This window comes from Oreochromis aureus, linkage group 3, assembly GCF_013358895.1.
Source record: "Oreochromis aureus strain Israel breed Guangdong linkage group 3, ZZ_aureus, whole genome shotgun sequence".
Lineage (NCBI taxonomy): Eukaryota > Metazoa > Chordata > Actinopteri > Cichliformes > Cichlidae > Oreochromis > Oreochromis aureus.
In genome coordinates, this window is record NC_052944.1 from 79,445,750 (window position 1) to 79,464,115 (window position 18,366).

An 18,366-nucleotide genomic window follows, 5' to 3' on the forward strand; every position below is an offset into this window, starting at 1 on the left:
ATCAGATACTTTAAAGGTTTTAGTAAAGTTGCATTCTCATGATGAGGCAAAGTGCTTTATGTGTGTGTGCGTGTGTGTCATGAACGGCTGTAAAAGCCCTTTAATTAAAGAACAAAGCGGGGTTTGAGTTCGAGTTACGGCAGACTGTGGCTACTTCTAAATGGAACGCAGCCTTCCTACGGCGGACAGCTAATAACAGGAATCGGGCGCGCGGTCCACCCGAGGCCACAGCAACCACCATAGCAACCGCCTAGCATGTCTTTAAAAACATATTCTTTATTCATAACTACTAATCATTTCACGTTTTTGATAAAGTGTGAAAGTGTTACAGCTGCAGAGAGCTATGGCGGTATCTTTGGAAGCTGTTTGCATAGCTAATAATATACGATGTAACCATGGAGACAGTCAGTCACGTGAGCTAGCGGTGCACGTTTACTACAGTGAATAAGGTGATTGTGTGCACAGCGTCCACACGCTGCACAGGGTAAAGACATTACTTCAATATTGTTTTATATTTATATATATTTGCCTTCTGTTGATCATCACCTCAGGTTCACCATTACAGTTTCAGCATACAAATGCACACTGTTAAATATGAACACATTCAAAAAAATCATGTCTCAGAAATAAGCACAGCTGTTCATGTTTGTCATTATAGTTTTATTTGTAAGAAAATTGTGAACTTCATATTGTGTATCAAGTCAAAGAACATTTGACACGTCTGAGTCATTCCTTTGCCCTATGAGAGCTGGAATAAATATATATCCTGACAGTTACAGTTGAAACAGTAGAGACAGGTAGAAATGGGCTCAGATTAATCTTTGCTTAGTCAGATACCTCCTGTGTTCAGTCCACCGTATTAAAAAACAAACAATTGCACAATCCGTGTGATTTTGCATCCATTTCCAAATCGTAGTCAAGCAGCCCAGTCTCATACATAGGTAACAGAAATGTCTCTAATGTAGACGTGTACAGTGTAGTGTAAGGATTAAAAGATCATAAAGGAAACACTAACATTTATGTGAAACTAATTGTAATAAAAAATGAACAGGTGCTTTATAGATTTAAAAGAAAGAATCTGAAAACAACACTTTTTTGGTCTAAGTGGTCAAAGTAGAAAACAGAACTGATGTTCAAGAACAAACCGTAGCTGCACTAATATTACACATCTCCATTGTTGTGATGAACAGACATGTTGCTTTTAAAAACACATGCAGTGTGTGACCATGACTGTCCACTGAGACCATGAACGCCACTTCGCTGAAGTCTTCTTCTTCTTCTTCTTCTTGCCATTAAAATGGAAGCAGAAAGAGCACGAGGTGCTTTGATCTACTGAAAGGAAAAAGCAGAACATCTGAGCTGAAACCATTAAGATAGAAACAATCGCTCAATGCAGTGTCTCAGGTAGCTTAGCCTGTTACAACTGTTGATACAAGCTCAGTACAGTTAAAACACAGTGTCAGGGAACTCCAGTGTGGGAACTAGTGGCTTTAGGTTTGTAGTCATTTAACTTTCATCCATTCATTCATTTAATTCAGGAGGAAGAAATGTCAGGTTGGTGCAGGCTGGTTACATGCATTTGGTCCCATGCTGTCTTTAACCAAATGACTTGGTTCATTTTATGGCTGGGCTGTATGTGGGGTTATATCATGTTATTTGGGCAGGAGTACCTGTCCTCTGTTAGGCTTAGAAAGTTTCTCCAACAGTTTCTCCATAAGCAGAGCTTCTAACTCTTTTAGCTTTTAGCACATCTGTAGCTGTGCAGGCTGACAGGTTTTTGGTGGCTCTTTTTACCCCACACTGGTTGTGAGTGTGTAAATAGCCCCACTAGTTCTTTTGGGTTGCAGTTAACTTGGGAGGAAGGGGTGGGTCTGCCAGGACTAGATGACTAAAAATGATCTGGGATACATAAATTTCATAATGCATGCATATATCTCTATCAATTAAACCTGGCCTGAGGGCTGCCATTTTTTACATTCAGTTATTTCTCTTAGAAATGTTGGATCTAAATAATGAATGTGTTACAGTTAAACTGACACTGGTCAGTGTAAATGGCTCACTGGGACATAGAAACCTTTAAATTAAATACCATCACCTGATATCGAGTGTCAAACAATATCAAAGCTGTAAAAGCTGTTTACAGTCACAATTTATAAAAACTATGATTGTAAATAAATTCAAACTAGTGAGCTTTTCTCTTTGTGCTGAATATCAACACTGTGACTTCTTAGACTGTAAGCTTTACATCAGCACAGTTGTAGAAGCCGTCACTCCAAATGTCTTTTGATAACAAGAAAAAAATACCTTTTCAGTCCACGGCCTGAAGTTCTTCTCCAAACACCTTCTGCCATCGGCTTTGTCTGCTGGTTTGAAGACAATAAACCACAAAAAGATGATTTAGTCACTTTGTCTGCATCATGCAGCTCGAATGTGTCGTGTAACGATGTTGAATAGCCGTCGTTATCCCTCTGCTGTGTCAGTAGGATTGTACTGTACAGCATCTCATTGATATGTCAGGAATGCTAATGTAACACGATAACAGACGTCTGGTCTTACATCATTAAAATATAACGAGCAGGAGATATTTAGATATTTTTATATTTATGTTACATTTTATAGCTGACAGATATTACTAAATAGATAGAATTTACTAAATGGTTGATGTACATGAAAAATATGTCCATAATCACAAATGACCATGAGAGCCAGCAGAATAAATTCAACTGGACACTCAAAAGACGTCCTTAAATGTTCTTTAAGTGGCAGAACAAATGACCAAACAGTTAATCGCTTACTTGAGATGAAATCTGCTTTGAAAACAGCTTCTAACTGGTTCCTCCTTTAACAGGATGACTGCTCAGGGGTAAGGCCATCATGCAGTCCAGCAACCTTTATGGTTCTGCTTTGATTCACCAGGAACTATTCGGGAAACCTTTCAGCACCTCCTGTGAAAGACACAGGCATAAACACAAACATTTATTAACATGTTCCACAGTCTTCCAGTTTGATTTTCTCATCCTGTGGACAACAATGTACAGGGAAGCAGGTTTATTGTTAACTTTTGTAAGGTTTCTTTACTGAACATATCCAGCTGCAGCTCCACTGTGATCCTGGATAAGCACTTAAGAAAATGTGTCAATAAATGGACAAACATCAACTTACTATATTTATCCAAACAGACGGGACCAATAATGCTTCACTGAGTTAGAGACTTTAACAGTCTCTTCTATGTAAGAATGTCTCGTGATAGACCTGCAAACTTGACAACAAAGGTTTTTCAGACTACATGTAGCTGTCCTCTATGTCAGCTCACACATTTACATTCATGTCACACTTATTTCTGCTTTCCTATTTTTATCATTACATTTTGATTGGATACCTTGAGTTTGTAAATGATCAGATTACATAATTGGGATACAATTCAATACAATTCATGTATCCAATTCAAGGTCGTGGGAGGATGAAGCCTATCCCAGCTGATACAGGACAAAGACAGGCTGCCAGTTATCGCAGGGCTAAGACAATACGTGTAACAGAAAAATCCACTTAAATGTTTGATATTTCTAATAATAATCATAATTATGACTATTAATTAAAATATTATTTAAAGGTTTCTTTATAAATACATTTTGAATTTTTTATAACCCCTAGAATATAAACCTGAGCTGTTTCAGATTCTGACCTCTGACCTCAGTGACCAGGCTGTGTCCTCACTGCAGCTCCCTCTTGGAAGTACGTTTGCTTCTTGTCTTCCCCCAGTGATGACTGCCTGCCCTTAATATCACGTGCTGTACCTGAGGAACAAACAGGACAAACACTTGCCTTCATTTAAGAAGTACATTCATACAGAGATAATCTATGGAAACACACTAGTTCACCCTTTGGGAGGAATCAGTTCCTGTGAAACATTTCTGTAAATCAACATCGTGGAGAATGAATGAAATGAGTTCTTCAGGTGACTCAGCAGATCCACACTGACAAATAAAACTTCTGTGGAAGAAGAATCTGGAATTTTTTGATTTCCAATCCAGTTAAACTATTAAGGATTAAGCAACAGTGCTCATCTTTGCTCTTCTGAAATCTGTGTTAAACAACAACAAACATAAATTAGTAACAAAAATACAGCTGAGTAGAAGCTTTACACACCACCAGCAGCCATAATGCTAAATTTTAATCTTCAAATGTTTCTGAGCCGTCTTCAACCTGCTTTTAACAGAGAAAAGTCCCACAGTCAATGCAGCCTGACTCAATCCTAGATGCTCAGCACACACAGAGACACAGAGGGACTGTTTAAAGTTTAGTGTTAACCTGAGTCACTGATCATTTACAGTATTACAGAGTCTGGCAGTCTTTGCATGATGTCCACGTCACTGTAAGTTTCTAGCTGACTCTCAGGTGTGACAGGTGTGCCAGCAGGAAAGAGTCATAATAACCTGCATCCTGAGGTTTGTCATGCAGGATTAAAGGAGCCAGGCTTTGTTCACACAGCTAGGATTGTATTTTACACTGACCCTGGGTCAGTATAAGTATCATACAGTTTATACGAAGCACTGAAACTTGCACATACTGTATTTATTACAGATGCATTGAAGCTAATCGAGATATTTACTGTCAATCTGTGGCTGCGATTAATCACTTTACTGGAAACTTTATTAACTAGTAACTTCATCAGTCATGACAGAAGCTAATATTTCTGTCCCAACATTGTTTAAACAGTAACAGCTTTACTACAATATATCTACAAATGTATCTTAAAGCTGTTATATTAGCACTCAGTGTATTACTAACATAACCACATTAACATTATTGACACTCGCTGACTTTTAATAGTCATTCTATAAATGCTGTCCGTTTAAATGGTCTTACCTGTAAACACTGCTGTATCCACCGGATTCCAGCCAGAGTGGATTCTGGAATGTGAGTGAAGTTGGCCCCCCCACCTTCTTCAAATCAAACAAAAGTGGTATCAAACGTTTGTGCTACGTTTGTGCTGGTTTGTGCTGCAAAATTTTTCGTTTGTGCTGCTATCATTTTAAAGATATTAATAAAAATTTCTACAGGTCATCAGAGGTCAACCAGCCCCCCCACATTAATTAAATCAAACAAAACGGGTGTCAATCAACTGTGCTACGTTTGTGCTGGTTTGTGCTGCTAAAATTGTTGTTTGTGCTGCTTCTGTTTTAAAGATATTAATGAAAAGGTAAAGGTCAACCAGCCCCCCCACATTACCCAAATCAAACAAAATTTATGTCAAACGTTTGTGCTACGTTTGTGCTGGTTTGTGCTGCAAAAATTTGTTTGTACCGCTATCATTTTAAAGAATTAATAAAAATTTCTAGAGGTCAACAGAGGTCAACCAGCCCCCCCACATTAATGGAATCAAACAAAATTGATGTCAAACGTTTGTGCAGGTAAGTAAATCCCAAAAGGTTGATTCTGTTCATCTGGACATTTTCAGCTGGAGAAACGTTTCGTCACTCATCCAAGTGACTTCTTCAGTCTCAGCTGACTGCAGGTTTCCCCAACCTTATAAACAGTACATTTGCAGAGAAGGAAACTAGCACCACTGAATGAACAATGGGCTGGGGGTTAGTTCCATGATCGTTAGTATGCAAATTCTTATGACCATTGATCAACGACTACTAATCAAAGACACAGATTCTCGAATGGCCATGAGTACCATTCACAGAAAGTGGGGAATGGCTGCAATCACAGCTTTGTAAGATGGTGAAAGATGTACCCTTGGGCCCCCCTTCTCGATTCAGAGATGGTCAGCATCCTGACAGCCCGATGGACGAAGCTGTCTCTCAATCTGTTTGTTCTGGCCCGGAGGCTCTTCAGTATCCTTCCTGATGGCAGCAAACTGAAGACGCTGCTGAAGGGATGAGTGGAGTCACCTGTAATGGAGAGGACCTTGCAGATGAGGCAGGTGCAGCTGCTCTCACTACCCGAACTCATGGCGGCTTCACGCCCTCGGTCCACGCCTTCCTGGATTGGGAACACCTGGGCCTCATCAGACTAGCTGGTATATTAGAAGGAGGAGATCAGCTGTTCAACGCTGGATTGTTGTGAAGGCTCTAGTCAGTACACGTCTAGCTCAAGTTTCCTGTGCCTCCGTCTCAGAGACTTAACGAGTGTTTCTTTGTTCCTAGACTCCCTGGACCCGTGTTTCCCCGTGTGGAGTGTGGAAGGAGTGACTGGTTGCTAGTGGAGAAGAGAGAGGTTGAACTGAGCGCGTGTGTGATTTCCCCGTTTTCCCTGGAGCCCTGGACCCCTGCCCCTCACGTCTTCTTGTATATAGCACTAACCCCGCACTGTCTGTACATACACTTGGTGAAGATCTGTAAATAAACTGTCTCTGTTTAAACGCTACTCAGGAGTCCTGCGAGTGGATCCTCTAAGCAACCCGTGACACCTGGTCTCTGTGACATCATCGATGCACTTTGGGATGTAGGCAATGACAGTTTCTGTATATTCCTGAAAGTCTGTGGTGTTGTCGTGTGTGGCAGCCTGTGGTGGAAAAGCAGTCTTGCAGTGCCTCCGAGGACCCTTCTGGCCACACCTGTACCTTCTTACGAACTGGTTTGGTGACTTTGACCAGGGGCCTGGGGGAACCCATGGCACACCTAGGTTTCTGCCTGTAGTACTGACCCTCATGCAAAATAGGTGGAATTAAGACACAGTTCCAAAAGCAAACACAACTGATCAGTGCTGAGAGTGGTCCTGTTGCTGAGGTTGGGGTGATCCTGTAATTTCTTATGAACTACCTCCAACGCTTCTATGACTGGGATGCAAGTGAAGACAGATGTAACATCTCTCTCTCACTGTACATGTACTGTTTATAAAATTAGGGAAACATAACCTGCACAAACAAAATAATTTGCAGGACAAATGTCTGACATCAATTTTGTTCGATTTGAAGAAGGTAGGGGGGCCAACTTCACTCACATGTGTTTATAAGGTTGGGGAAACCTGCAGTCAACTGAGACTGAAGAAGTCACTTGGATGAGTGACGAAACGTTTCTCCAACTGAAAATGTCCAGATGAACAGAATCAACCTTTTGGGATTTACTTACCTGCACAAACGGTTTACTTACCTGGATGATTAAGCACGCATCAAGACGTTATTTTATTAAAATTTTTTAAATAATAGCAGCACAAACCAGCACAAACGTTTGACATCAATTTTGTTTGATTCCATTAATGTGGGGGGGCTGGTTGACCTCTGTTGACCTCTAGAAATTTTTATTAATATCTTTAAAATGATAGCGGTACAAACAAAAATTTTTGCAGCACAAACGTAGCACAAACGTTTGACATCAATTCTGTTTGATTTGGGTAATGTGGGGGGGCTGGTTGACCTTTACCTTTTCATTAATATCTTTAAAACAGAAGCAGCACAAATGACAATTTTAGCAGCACAAACCAGCACAAACATAGCACAGTTGATTGACACCCGTTTTGTTTGATTTAATTAATGTGGGGGGGGGGTGGTTGACCTCTGATGACCTGTAGAAATCTTTATTAATATCTTTAAAATGATAGTAGCACAAACGAAAATTTTTGCAGCACAAACCAGCACAAATGTTTGATACCACTTTTGTTTGATTTGAAGAAGGTGGGGGGGCCAACTTCACTCACATACTGTGTGTGCAATGAACAGGGCAGAGCAGAAATAAACACAACACTGCTTGATAAGATTGTTAAGGTTTGCTGTGTTTTGAATATGTGCCCCAGTGTGGTTGTCAAACCAGCGCCAAATGAAACTTTCTCTTGTTGAGCATTCATAAAGCTGTTGTGTTGCATGCAGAGGTGGGTCAAGTATCCAAAAATTGTACTCAAGTAAGAGTATCATTACTTTAAAATATTATTAAAGTAAAAGTAAAAAGTAGTCGTCAAAAAAGTTACTCGAGTAAGAGTAAAAAAGTACTTGGTGAAAAGGCTACTCAAGTACTGAGTAAGTAGCGAGTAACTGTTTGAAATGTTCGATTTATTTTATAAATAAATGCTATCAGACAATCAAAAATAAATATACAAATTTTAGTATTTTCAAAAGGAATATATGTAAAAAGATCCACAAAATAAGGCACAATTCTAATTTCAAGATTTCAGTTTTTCACAACGTAAAGCTTTTTCAAGCAAAACCCACAGTAAATATATTCACATTTACAGCAGCCTCAGAGAAAACATTAGAACGAGGCAACTTCAACATAACAGACTACAGCTGATGCGCCAGAATGTCATACTAGGGGTGGTTTTTTTAAATACAAGGAGGGATTAAGTAAATCGGAAACAAATGACACAGAGATGCAACAGGTATAATCAGGAAAAGTTTATTCCCAAGGCGGACAGCAGGAATTTAAAAAAAACCAAAACATCTGTGCTAAAATTCCACAAGAATAGACATTCAAACAAAACTTATTTTGTATACTAAAATACCCTGAAGTATAGACAGTGGATTAACACAATGTTGTATGTAAAAATGTAAAAACTACACTCACAAATAAACACTGAAATCAGAGTAAAACTAATTATAAAAAACAAATACAAATTCCCACTATGTGGATGTACATATGTGTATGGCTCACTTTACCATAAATTGTTTCTTCAGTCAGTGAAATGGTGCTTCAGCTTCAGCAGCAGTTTGCTCTCAAGGTTCTTGCTGTGAAGCTGTGACCATTTGCCAGTGAACAGGAGTCCTGCATGACTAAAAAGTCTCTCACAGGCTGCAGATGCAGGAAGAGCTGTATTGACTTTGATCGACAGCTTCTTGATCTGAGGAAAGCCATGCAATAGCTCCACACCTCCAGTGAATGGACATGAAAGGTATCTCTCCAGTTCCTCTGCTACTGGCTTTCCTGACCCCCATGGATCCATCATCTTCGTCAGTTAGGCTGCTGTTTGTGCTGGCCTCATCCAGCTCTGTGTCTAGGTGATGTCTGATGAAGTGGAGACCTGTGGAAAGATGTAAGGTTTTCAAAAGAATTAGGTCTGGTCATTATAGTGCTGTATACACTGCCAAGCTGCAGATGTTTGTTTGGAGGAAGCCTCCAAAAGATGGCCATACACTGTACGATGTTTGGCCCATTTTGAGACGATTTTTCAATCGCACAACCGTTTTGGGGATCGGCCGTGTTTTGCCTTAATCGTGTGTGCATCATGTAGTATACATGGGGTAACGAAAAGCAGTTAACACCTCACGACCAGCTCCCAATCATCAATCGTATGGTCGCATGATAATCAAACCAGTTTAAAATCCTGTCGCCTCTCACACTGCGCAGCACAAACACAGAAATGAAAGAAAAGGTGGAGCGGCACGGCAGTGCAGCGTGTGATCTGGACAAAAGAGAGGGAGGCACAACTTGTAGGATGAGGCAAGCTCATCCGAGTACGGAAGCGTAGAGCTGCCACCGGGGCAAAAGAAAAATAGAGCTATGTCACGTTATAACATGAAAGGTTTATTGTTCTAACAATATACTTTTAATGTTTGTACAATATACCTTTCACGTTTGAACAATATAATATTTATATTGTACGAACGTGATAATTATGTATATTGCAATAACGTGATATTATATTGTTCAAACATGAAAGGTATATTGTACAAACATTAAAAGTATATTGTTAGAACAATAAACCTTTCATGTTATAACGTGACATAGCTCTATTTTTCTTTTGCCCCGTGGCAGCTTCCACGCCCGTATTCGAGGCTTTTTCAATGTGGCCTCACAAAATTATCACGACTACAACAACCATGAAAAGTTGGATGGACATTGCTGCTCAATCACAGCTGCCTGGTCAATGTTTTTCATTAGTAATTTAGCAAAGTTGATGGTGTCTGTGTCTGTGTGAGTGAAAGACAGAGAGGGAGAGCGAGGGACAGATTTTGTATAATAAGCTTCATGTTATGGACGCAGTTTGAGCACTCAGGTCGCATCAGAGCATCAGGCCTATAGAGATTGACAGACCACGTGACTTTCGCGCACTGCATGCCGGGAACTCGTGGAAAAACATTCAAATTACCGCATTAAATGCAAGCATTTGCAGCACCGCAAAACGTTTATTCTCCGGTTCCAGTACCTTCTTGGTTTTTCTTTCCTCACCAAAAAAGCAATGTACAAAACGAAGGAGAACAATGCCGGTCCGTACCCAGACAGACTCGACGAAAAGGCAAAGAAAAGGTACTTGGAAAAAAATCAAAGGAGTGAAAGGGTCAGACTCTTACGAGCACACAGAGTTGACAAAAGACGTCAGCGTGCTGCCCAACTTTCACCACGCTCAGATTTATAATTATACGGTTCTTGGAGTGAGTGCATACACTCATGAAGTTTTTAGTAACTTCAGGTCACTGCAACAAGCCCAGGTACAGTTTACCGACGGATGGGTACAGGACCTTGAAATGCACCGTGTAAAACACAAGACCATCGTACGAACAAAGGTAAGTTTACCAGTCTCACAAATCGTCTTCATAAATACACGTTCGTTAACCATTTATTAATGGGACCTTTGAGCTCACGGTAATTAATTTGTAGTGAAAAGAATATCTGGTACGCATTACAGAAATGTAGCAGTGACAATAATATTGTATGCTGTAATCGCACTGGGCAATTAGTGATACAAAAATCTATATCCTGTGAATAAAAGTATATGTTTTCAGCGCCATATAAGACGTATTAACTACTACAAAACACTAAGCTTTGTGGAAATGCTTGGAGCAGACTAACGTGAGCTGGAGTGTATTCGAACGTTATATTAGGTCTTCTGATAGCGGCAATCTAGGCCATCCGTCGCCTCTTCGTGACTTCCGAGACATGGCTTGGATTTCTTTTCCACGCCGGAATCCGATAAAAACCAATCGCATTTCCCGTCGGCTTCACGTGGCTGTCGTTCGCCCGGCTTGTGCAGTTAATAATACAACAGCTTCTTGCCATTTTTTGTGTCTTTTTATCACTGTGTAACTGATTTCAATTGAAAGCCTGTGCCCGCTAGTACCTCTTGCCACGAGTTCCCAGAATCCTTTGCGGTTTTACCCCTGAATGACGTCACATTTTCAATCTCTATAGTGTGAGACCCTGCATCGTGACCTATGAACTTCTAACCTCTGCGATTTAATTGTACAGTTTGAGCAGGAGCGGAATAACGTGACTGAAAAAAACTCGCACAGTGTTTGCCCAGCTTAACCTCTTAAGCCCCAAGGGGGTTTCTGAGCTTCCTGCTCGAAAATGCAATGCCTAAATTAAATTGATTATTTCTCTGCAATTACAAACTCTGTCCTTACAATCTTGGAATCAAAATTAAGCTAACACTTGGGACATTTAATCAGAGGTGTAAATATTAAAGCAGATATTACTGTGTCAAAGTTACTGAGACTTTGTGGGAGAAACGTTCTCCCACAAAACGCTACGTCCAGATGAACAGATTCAACTTTTGGAGATTTACTTTCCTGGATGATTGAGAATGCATCAAGACTTCTGTTTAACAGTTAAAGCAGTAGAGACGAGCTGTTTGCATGTTCGTGGAACTCTAGCGTCATTAACCAGGCTAGCTGTTAGCTTACAGCTCACGCTAGCTAACCAGCGAGCAGTTAAAAAGACAGCTGAAGCTGCACAAAACACCCACAAACTTATCTCACTACAACGTATCGCCGGAAATATGACTCGCAGCTCGAGCTCGACACAGCTGCTGTAACATAAAACTGACATCCAGCTAACCACAGCTAAAAAGATATTTAGAGAAAACTTACCGTTTCATCAGGTTACGAGCTGATTTGTTTAACGCTGAAAAGTTGGTTTGTTTTGGCTCTCACTGAAGACACCGACACTGCAGACATAGCTGTTCTTTTGTGCTGCTTTTAAGCGAAACATTCTTTGTATGTGAGGCCAATGGTGTTCATCCTCTTCGGCTCTAGCCTAGACTCTGCCATCATATTTCTTCTTCCCGTGTGTCGCTACTTTGAAACGCTTGGGCCGCTCCGCCCGCCACGGGTTCAAACTGGTCTTGTGACTGTATGGCCACGTCTTATTGGTAAAAAAGTTACCGGAAACTCCACTGACGGCATCTTATCTAATGTGTTAAAACTATTTTTTTATTTTTTTTAAGTAACGAGTCGAATTTTGCAAATGTGGCGGAGTAAAAGTACCGTTTCTTCTTTATAAATGTACTCCAGTAAAAGTAAAAAGTATCGTGCAAAAAAGGTACTTAAAAAGTACATTTTTTTCAAAAACTTACTCAAGTAAATGTAACGGAGTAAATGTAGCTCGTTACTACCCACCTCTGACTATATATCCATATCTGCAATTCTGATACTTTATTAGTTTGGTAAAAAAGACATTCCTATAACTTTAATAAGACAAAGACTAAAATGTAACAGAGATAACATAAACTTGATATACATATCTATACATGCAGCTTCCTAAATGTAACATTCAGGATTATTCACTGCAGCTACAGAAATCAGAGCTACCTCATCAGATCCAAGTGTGACATCAGCTGACACTCTTTACAGGAGATTCCATCTGAACTCTGTGGAGCCTGATCTCAAGGTTTTTAAGTCTGACCCTGAAACCAGAAGAGGATCTTTCTCTCTCTTCAGATTCATTGTGATCCAGTGATTTCAGTCCTGCATGATCAGGCTGATGTTTGCACAGAGCAGATAATGAAGTGAATGTTTTTGCACATTGGTAACAGTGAAACAGTTAATTTACAGCGTGGAATCGTTTGTGTTCAGAGTATGAACTGAGATTCCTGAAGCTCTTGTCACACTGGTCACAGCTGACGTTCACTTCCATGTGTGTACATTCATGTTTGTTACGATGACCTGATTGTGAGAAGCTTTTGTCACAGTGTCTGCACTTGTATGGTGTCTCTTCTGTGTGGATTCTCTTATGCTTTTTCTTTAAGCTCATGTGCAGTGGTGAAGGATGACCCACACTGGTCACAGATGTGCTTTTTGACCCCACTGTGGAAGAGGTCATGTATTTTTAATGTACTTGGTGTGTGGAAGCCTCTCCCACATTCTTTGCAGTAGTTCATTTTGCCTCCAGTGTGTCTACGTTGATGTGGTTTTAGGTCCCGTTCATGACTGAAGGTTTTTCATCAAAGGTCAAAGAGAAACTCTTTCCCACCACCACAGTGACGACAGGGTTGAGAAATGGATCCATGTGCGTCGCTCCGCTTCTAAACAAAGACATTGCAAATCAGGGAATTCCTTCAACGTTTTTATCCTGAACGTCGCCTGAAATAAAGAGCATCTCTGCCAACGTCCAATTACATTTTACTGTTTACATTACAACACTCAGCTTACTGAGAGAAAATGAGTCTTCATTTTTCCAAACAGTTCATTCAGTATAACTCCATAAGTTTACTGATCAGACTTTTTCCAAACAATCTGGTTAAAATTACAAGATAAAAATAAATACATACCTCACAGTAACTGCACTTGTAGAGTTACTTTCTGGTGTGGATCTGTTGGTGTTTTTTCAGCTGATTTGGAGCTTTAAAAGTCTTCTCACACAGGTCACATTTATAAGGTCTCTCCTCAGTGTGGCTAAACATGTGTTGTTGTAACTGTGCATCTGTTGTAAATGGTTTCCCACACTGATCACAGCAGTAAACATCATTTCCAGTGTGAATCCGCAGGTGAATATTTCGGTAGTGTTTGTCACTGAAACTTTTTCCACAAAAGTCGCAGCTGTACGCCTTAATTCCAGAGTGGGTAACTAGATGCTTCTGTAAGCTGCTATTTTGAGCCAAAGTCTTACCACACACCTCACAGCTGTAAGATTTAACTCCACTGTGGATGAGTTGGTGTTTTTTTAAGGTTTGAGCCTGGGTAAAAGACTTTCCACACAACTCACAGCTGTAAGGTTTAAATCCACTGTGGATGAGTTGGTGTCTTTTTAAGTTTCCAGCCCGGGTAAAAGACTTTCCACACAACTCACAGCTGTACGGTTTAACTCCACTGTGGATGAGTTGGTGTGTTTTTAAGCCTCCAGCCACGCTAAAAGACTTTCCACACATTTTACAGCTGTAAGCTTTAACTCCACTGTGGATGAGTTGGTGTTTTTTCAAGTGTCCAGCCTGGGTAAAAGACTTTCCACACAAGTCACAGCTGTAAGGTTTAACGCCACTGTGGATGAGTTGGTGTGTTTTTAAGCCTCCAGCCTCGGTAAAAGACTTTCCACACAATTTACAGCTGTAAGCTTTAACTCCACTGTGGATGAGTTGGTGTTTTTTCAAGTGTCCAGCCTGGGTAAAAGACTTTCCACACAAGTCACAGCTGTAAGGTTTAACTCCACTGTGGATGAGTTGGTGTTTTTTCAAGTGTCCAGCCTGGGTAAAAGACTTTCCACACAAGTCACAGCTGTAAGGTTTAACTCCACTGTGGATGAGTTGGTGTTTTTTCAAGTGTCCAGCCTCGATAAAAGACTTTCCACACAACTCACAGCTGTAAGGTTTAAATCCACTGTGGATGAGTTGGTGTCTTTTTAAGTCTCCAGCCTGGGTAAAAGACTTTCCACACAACTCACAGCTGTAAGGTTTAACTCCACTGTGGGTGAGTTGGTGTTTTTTCAAGTGTCCAGCCTCGGTAAAAGACTTTCCACACAACTCACAGCTGTAAGGTTTAACTCCACTGTGGACAAGTTGGTGTGTTTTTAAATGTCCAGCCCGGGTAAAATCCTTCCCACACTCATCACAGCTGTAGGTTTTCTCTCCCTTTCTTCTGTGAGGTTTGTCGGCCTCCTGAGAGCGCTGACTTCTCGCTCCATGTTGGTCCTGCAGTGACAGAGATACAAACAGAGGCAGTGAGTGAAATGCAGTCATGGAACAAACTGAAACTCCCTCCATCAGTGGAATCAAATATGTCAACAAACACATTGTAGGTGTGTTTCCACCACCTTCTGGTGGCAGTATCACATTACGATGATGTGACACAATGAGAGGTATAATTAAAATGACATTATTGAAGAAATATTGATCAATGAAGAAAATCTTTTCCGAAAATCTTTTACGAAATTGCAAGTTCAACTGATGATATTGTTGTTTCAATGTGTGCTTACAAAATATGATCTTTGTATTTTCTTGTAACTTCTGTGGTTTCTGATTTGAATGTAGATTCTGTATATATGGATGAGCCCAGGATGCAAAAGATAAAGCTGCTGTTAACGGGTTTTTAAAAACACACCAGCTGTGCACACAGTTTCAGTAATATTGTGATATTTCTCTCACCTTTTGTGTTGAAGTCATTGATTGTTTCCTCTGTAGTGGCTGAGCTGAGTCCAAATGGATGAAATTGTTCCTCTGTTGCACCACCAGACTCCTGTTACTCAGCTGGGACACACACACACACAAAGGATATATACACACACACACACATATATACATATATACACACACACACACACACACACACACACACACACACACACACACACACACACACACAGCACTGCTGTCCAGCTTTGTGTTTATCAAAACTCTTTTTACAAATCCTGCTGGAATACGTGAGGTTACAGCTGCAGTCAAAGCGAGATGGAAATAATTAAACAAGCAAGCGAGCGCTCAGCTTCTCCCAGCATGCTGAGCTAATGATTAGTTGGTGTTTTTCTGCAAACAGTCTCTCACTCTGTCAACATGTTCACAATAAACTGTGAACACACTTCGCCAATTTCACGGATTTTTGATGGTAGCGACCTTTTGGAGACTTTTACTTCCAGGTGAAGAATCAGCCGTTTTTATTTGCGCTGGAAGAAAATAAAATACAGATGCATCTGGAGATCATCCTATTAAGTCCTATCTGGTTGTTCAGTGATGACGTGACGAATCCTACTTCCGGGCCTAAAGTAGTCTGCGTTTAATATCGCTTTTGTGTTGTTAACATGTTTAATGTTTCGTATTTTCTTCTATTTAATCTCAAAAAGCTCCTAAAACAGTCAGTGATCACTGTTGACCTCCCTCGGCTTTTATTACCGCTAATCATTTATTAAAGCTCAGTTTTTAAAACCTTAGGATGTAACTACAGCCCAAGCAGCAGTATATGAATGACTAACCTCGTATTGTGGATGGATTATCTCAGTTGTTCTCCTGACTGAAGTTTGGTCCTTTTACAGCATCCTGCCATGCGATTACATTTGTTCCTGACCACCGAGAAACCTCACGTTAACTTTTATCGAGTGGAAAAAAAGTTAGCTTGTGTATATTATGCTAACATAGCTGTGTCGCTAGCGGTCACGTAGCACATCATTATATACCAGCTAGCCAAACTTCAGTAACCCTACAAACGTCACTGCTGTTTAGTTTTCTGTCTTCATTTATGTTGGAAGTGATAACAGAGCTGTATGTTTTAATTTGTTTCCAAAACCCCGCAGTCAGGACATGCTATATTGTATTTAGATAGAAGCTAGCGAGCTAACTTCCTGCTAACTTCTAACTCCGTTAAATGTCATAAATTCCATTTTCATGGATGCCTGGATGTTAAACTCAATTGTTACACCTGGTAGAGCAGAACACTGATGACTTTATTAAAGATGAAAGACTTTAGACAGTTTTTCAACTCTCAGTAATGCCACAGTGATCGTTTGATATATAGACCTGTAGCCGAGTTTAGGCCCAGACACGGCTAGTGACGTCAGACCCCCACGCTTGTACCTGTGGCTTCCTGTCCTGGGGGTTGGCTCTTCTCCTGCCCTGCAGACTATTTTTCTGTATGTATTCTTACCCCCTAGCAACCACCAGATTATAATGTTGCAGACAATCACAAACTCCACAGTCTGTCTAACTCCAGTGTATACCAAGCAATCTATTATTCTCAACAGAGCTAAACTCAACATAAACTGAACCCACATTAAAGTTAGCTCGGTGCTTACCTTTAGATGAGCCCACAAACCGAGAGAAACTCCGTGATGAAGCTGGAAGTCTTTCCAAACAGGAAACAGATCAGGGAGCAGAGACCCACGTGGTTCACGCTGATCTCAGCTACGATCCAGGAGACAAGGGTGTGCAGATCGATGCAGATATCGATCCAAACGTTGGTAGTGGTATATGTTCCTGTAAGTTTACTACTTTACTCACGTTTCATGAAAAAACAGCTCTCTCTGCTCGACTGCTCTCCTGCACACACACTTTCTCCGCCCCCTTTTCCTAACTCTGTGGCGATTTGTTACTGTGCGGTCACGTGACTCAGCTGCATAACGTAACCACGTGGGGTGTAATTTCGAAATTAGCGCCTATCTCCTTTTCCTAAACTATTTTTTCTTGGCCTCGATGGAAACGTCATCGTGGGAAGGAGATTTGCTAAGGACTCAGTGAAAGAGAGGATCGGTGCTGAGAATTGGAACAGCCTTAGGCTGTATCCCAATTCAGGTTCTGCAACCTTAAAGTACGCAGCCTTAACGGTCCACAAGGGCCGCGTACTCAAAGACCGCTAAGGCCGGAAGTGCGAGGCTTGTGAAATAGGACGGTCTCCATCGCGCTGCCTAGGTTGCCTAGCAACCATGATACCAACCGCTGGAAACTTTTCATACAGCTTTGTGTGACAGAAATGAAGGAGAACATATTTTGTTAATTTGTTTGTTTGGTTTCTACACGAGCTTTGTGTGATTTGAAACGTATCTGAGTCTGAGACCACAGGACTGTAAAACATGATTGTTGGGCTTCATTTCTGTACTGAACAGTCATTTAAGATTAGCTAGTAAATAACAATTATGTTGTTCATGAGACTAAAGTCAGTGTAAATATAATGTGGCCAATATTATAGTTATTATATTAATCATTATTAGTTATTACTGCAGTGAACTTGAACAATTCACGTGAACAATTCACTTTTATTGTCACATCACATGTGCAGGTACACTGGTACAGCACATGTGAGTGAACTCTGTGTCAAATACTGAGCTTCAGTAAAGATTCAAGTTTCAGTTATTTATATTTCCCATCACCTTAAATCTTCACTCAAAGACAAGAATCTTTTACAGTGTATAAATACGTATATGTATCATATGAAAGAGACAAATATTGTTCATTTAATTTGTTGGCATTACTAAATTTGGCTCAAAGCTTACATATATGTGCAAAAAGTAATTGTATGAGCTGTGATAACTGTTTCTGATAGAATGAAGATCAGACTGATATATTAAATATTCCTTTATTGGGTGAGAAAATCAGACCATGTCATAACTGCTTTAAGTCATACAGAATAGATATCAGAGCCTTAAACAGGCTGACTTCTGCTAAATGGGTCAAACTGGGCAGAAAGTATACAAACACATAACATCCTTATAGAATATGATGTAACACTATAGATCAACTTACCTCAGAATATATAAAGCATATAAACAATTACAGCAATATGATGCAACAAACACAGCA

The 18,366-nt window shown here is 40.3% G+C and overlaps 2 long non-coding RNA genes across 5 annotated transcripts; both read right to left on the bottom strand.

Annotated features, from left to right (window-relative positions):
• Positions 1–650: 650 nt before the first annotated feature.
• LOC120438266 lies at positions 651–12,493 on the bottom strand. 4 transcript variants are annotated; one of them, XR_005611748.1, is made up of 5 exons: positions 12,464–12,493; positions 3,683–3,794; positions 2,796–2,945; positions 2,305–2,363; positions 651–1,332 (listed from the first exon to the last, which is right to left on the bottom strand). It is a non-coding gene; the product is annotated as an uncharacterized LOC120438266 (long non-coding RNA). The 4 variants fall into 4 exon arrangements; XR_005611747.1 differs by lacking the exon at positions 12,464–12,493 and adding an exon at positions 3,879–4,375; XR_005611749.1 differs by lacking the exon at positions 12,464–12,493 and having other exon boundaries at positions 3,690–4,375.
• Positions 12,494–14,714: 2,221 nt separating this feature from the next.
• Positions 14,715–17,386, bottom strand: LOC120437648. The gene is made up of 3 exons (XR_005611319.1): positions 16,866–17,386; positions 15,229–15,330; positions 14,715–14,775 (listed from the first exon to the last, which is right to left on the bottom strand). It is a non-coding gene; the product is annotated as an uncharacterized LOC120437648 (long non-coding RNA).
• Between the last annotated feature and the right edge of the window lie 980 nt (positions 17,387–18,366).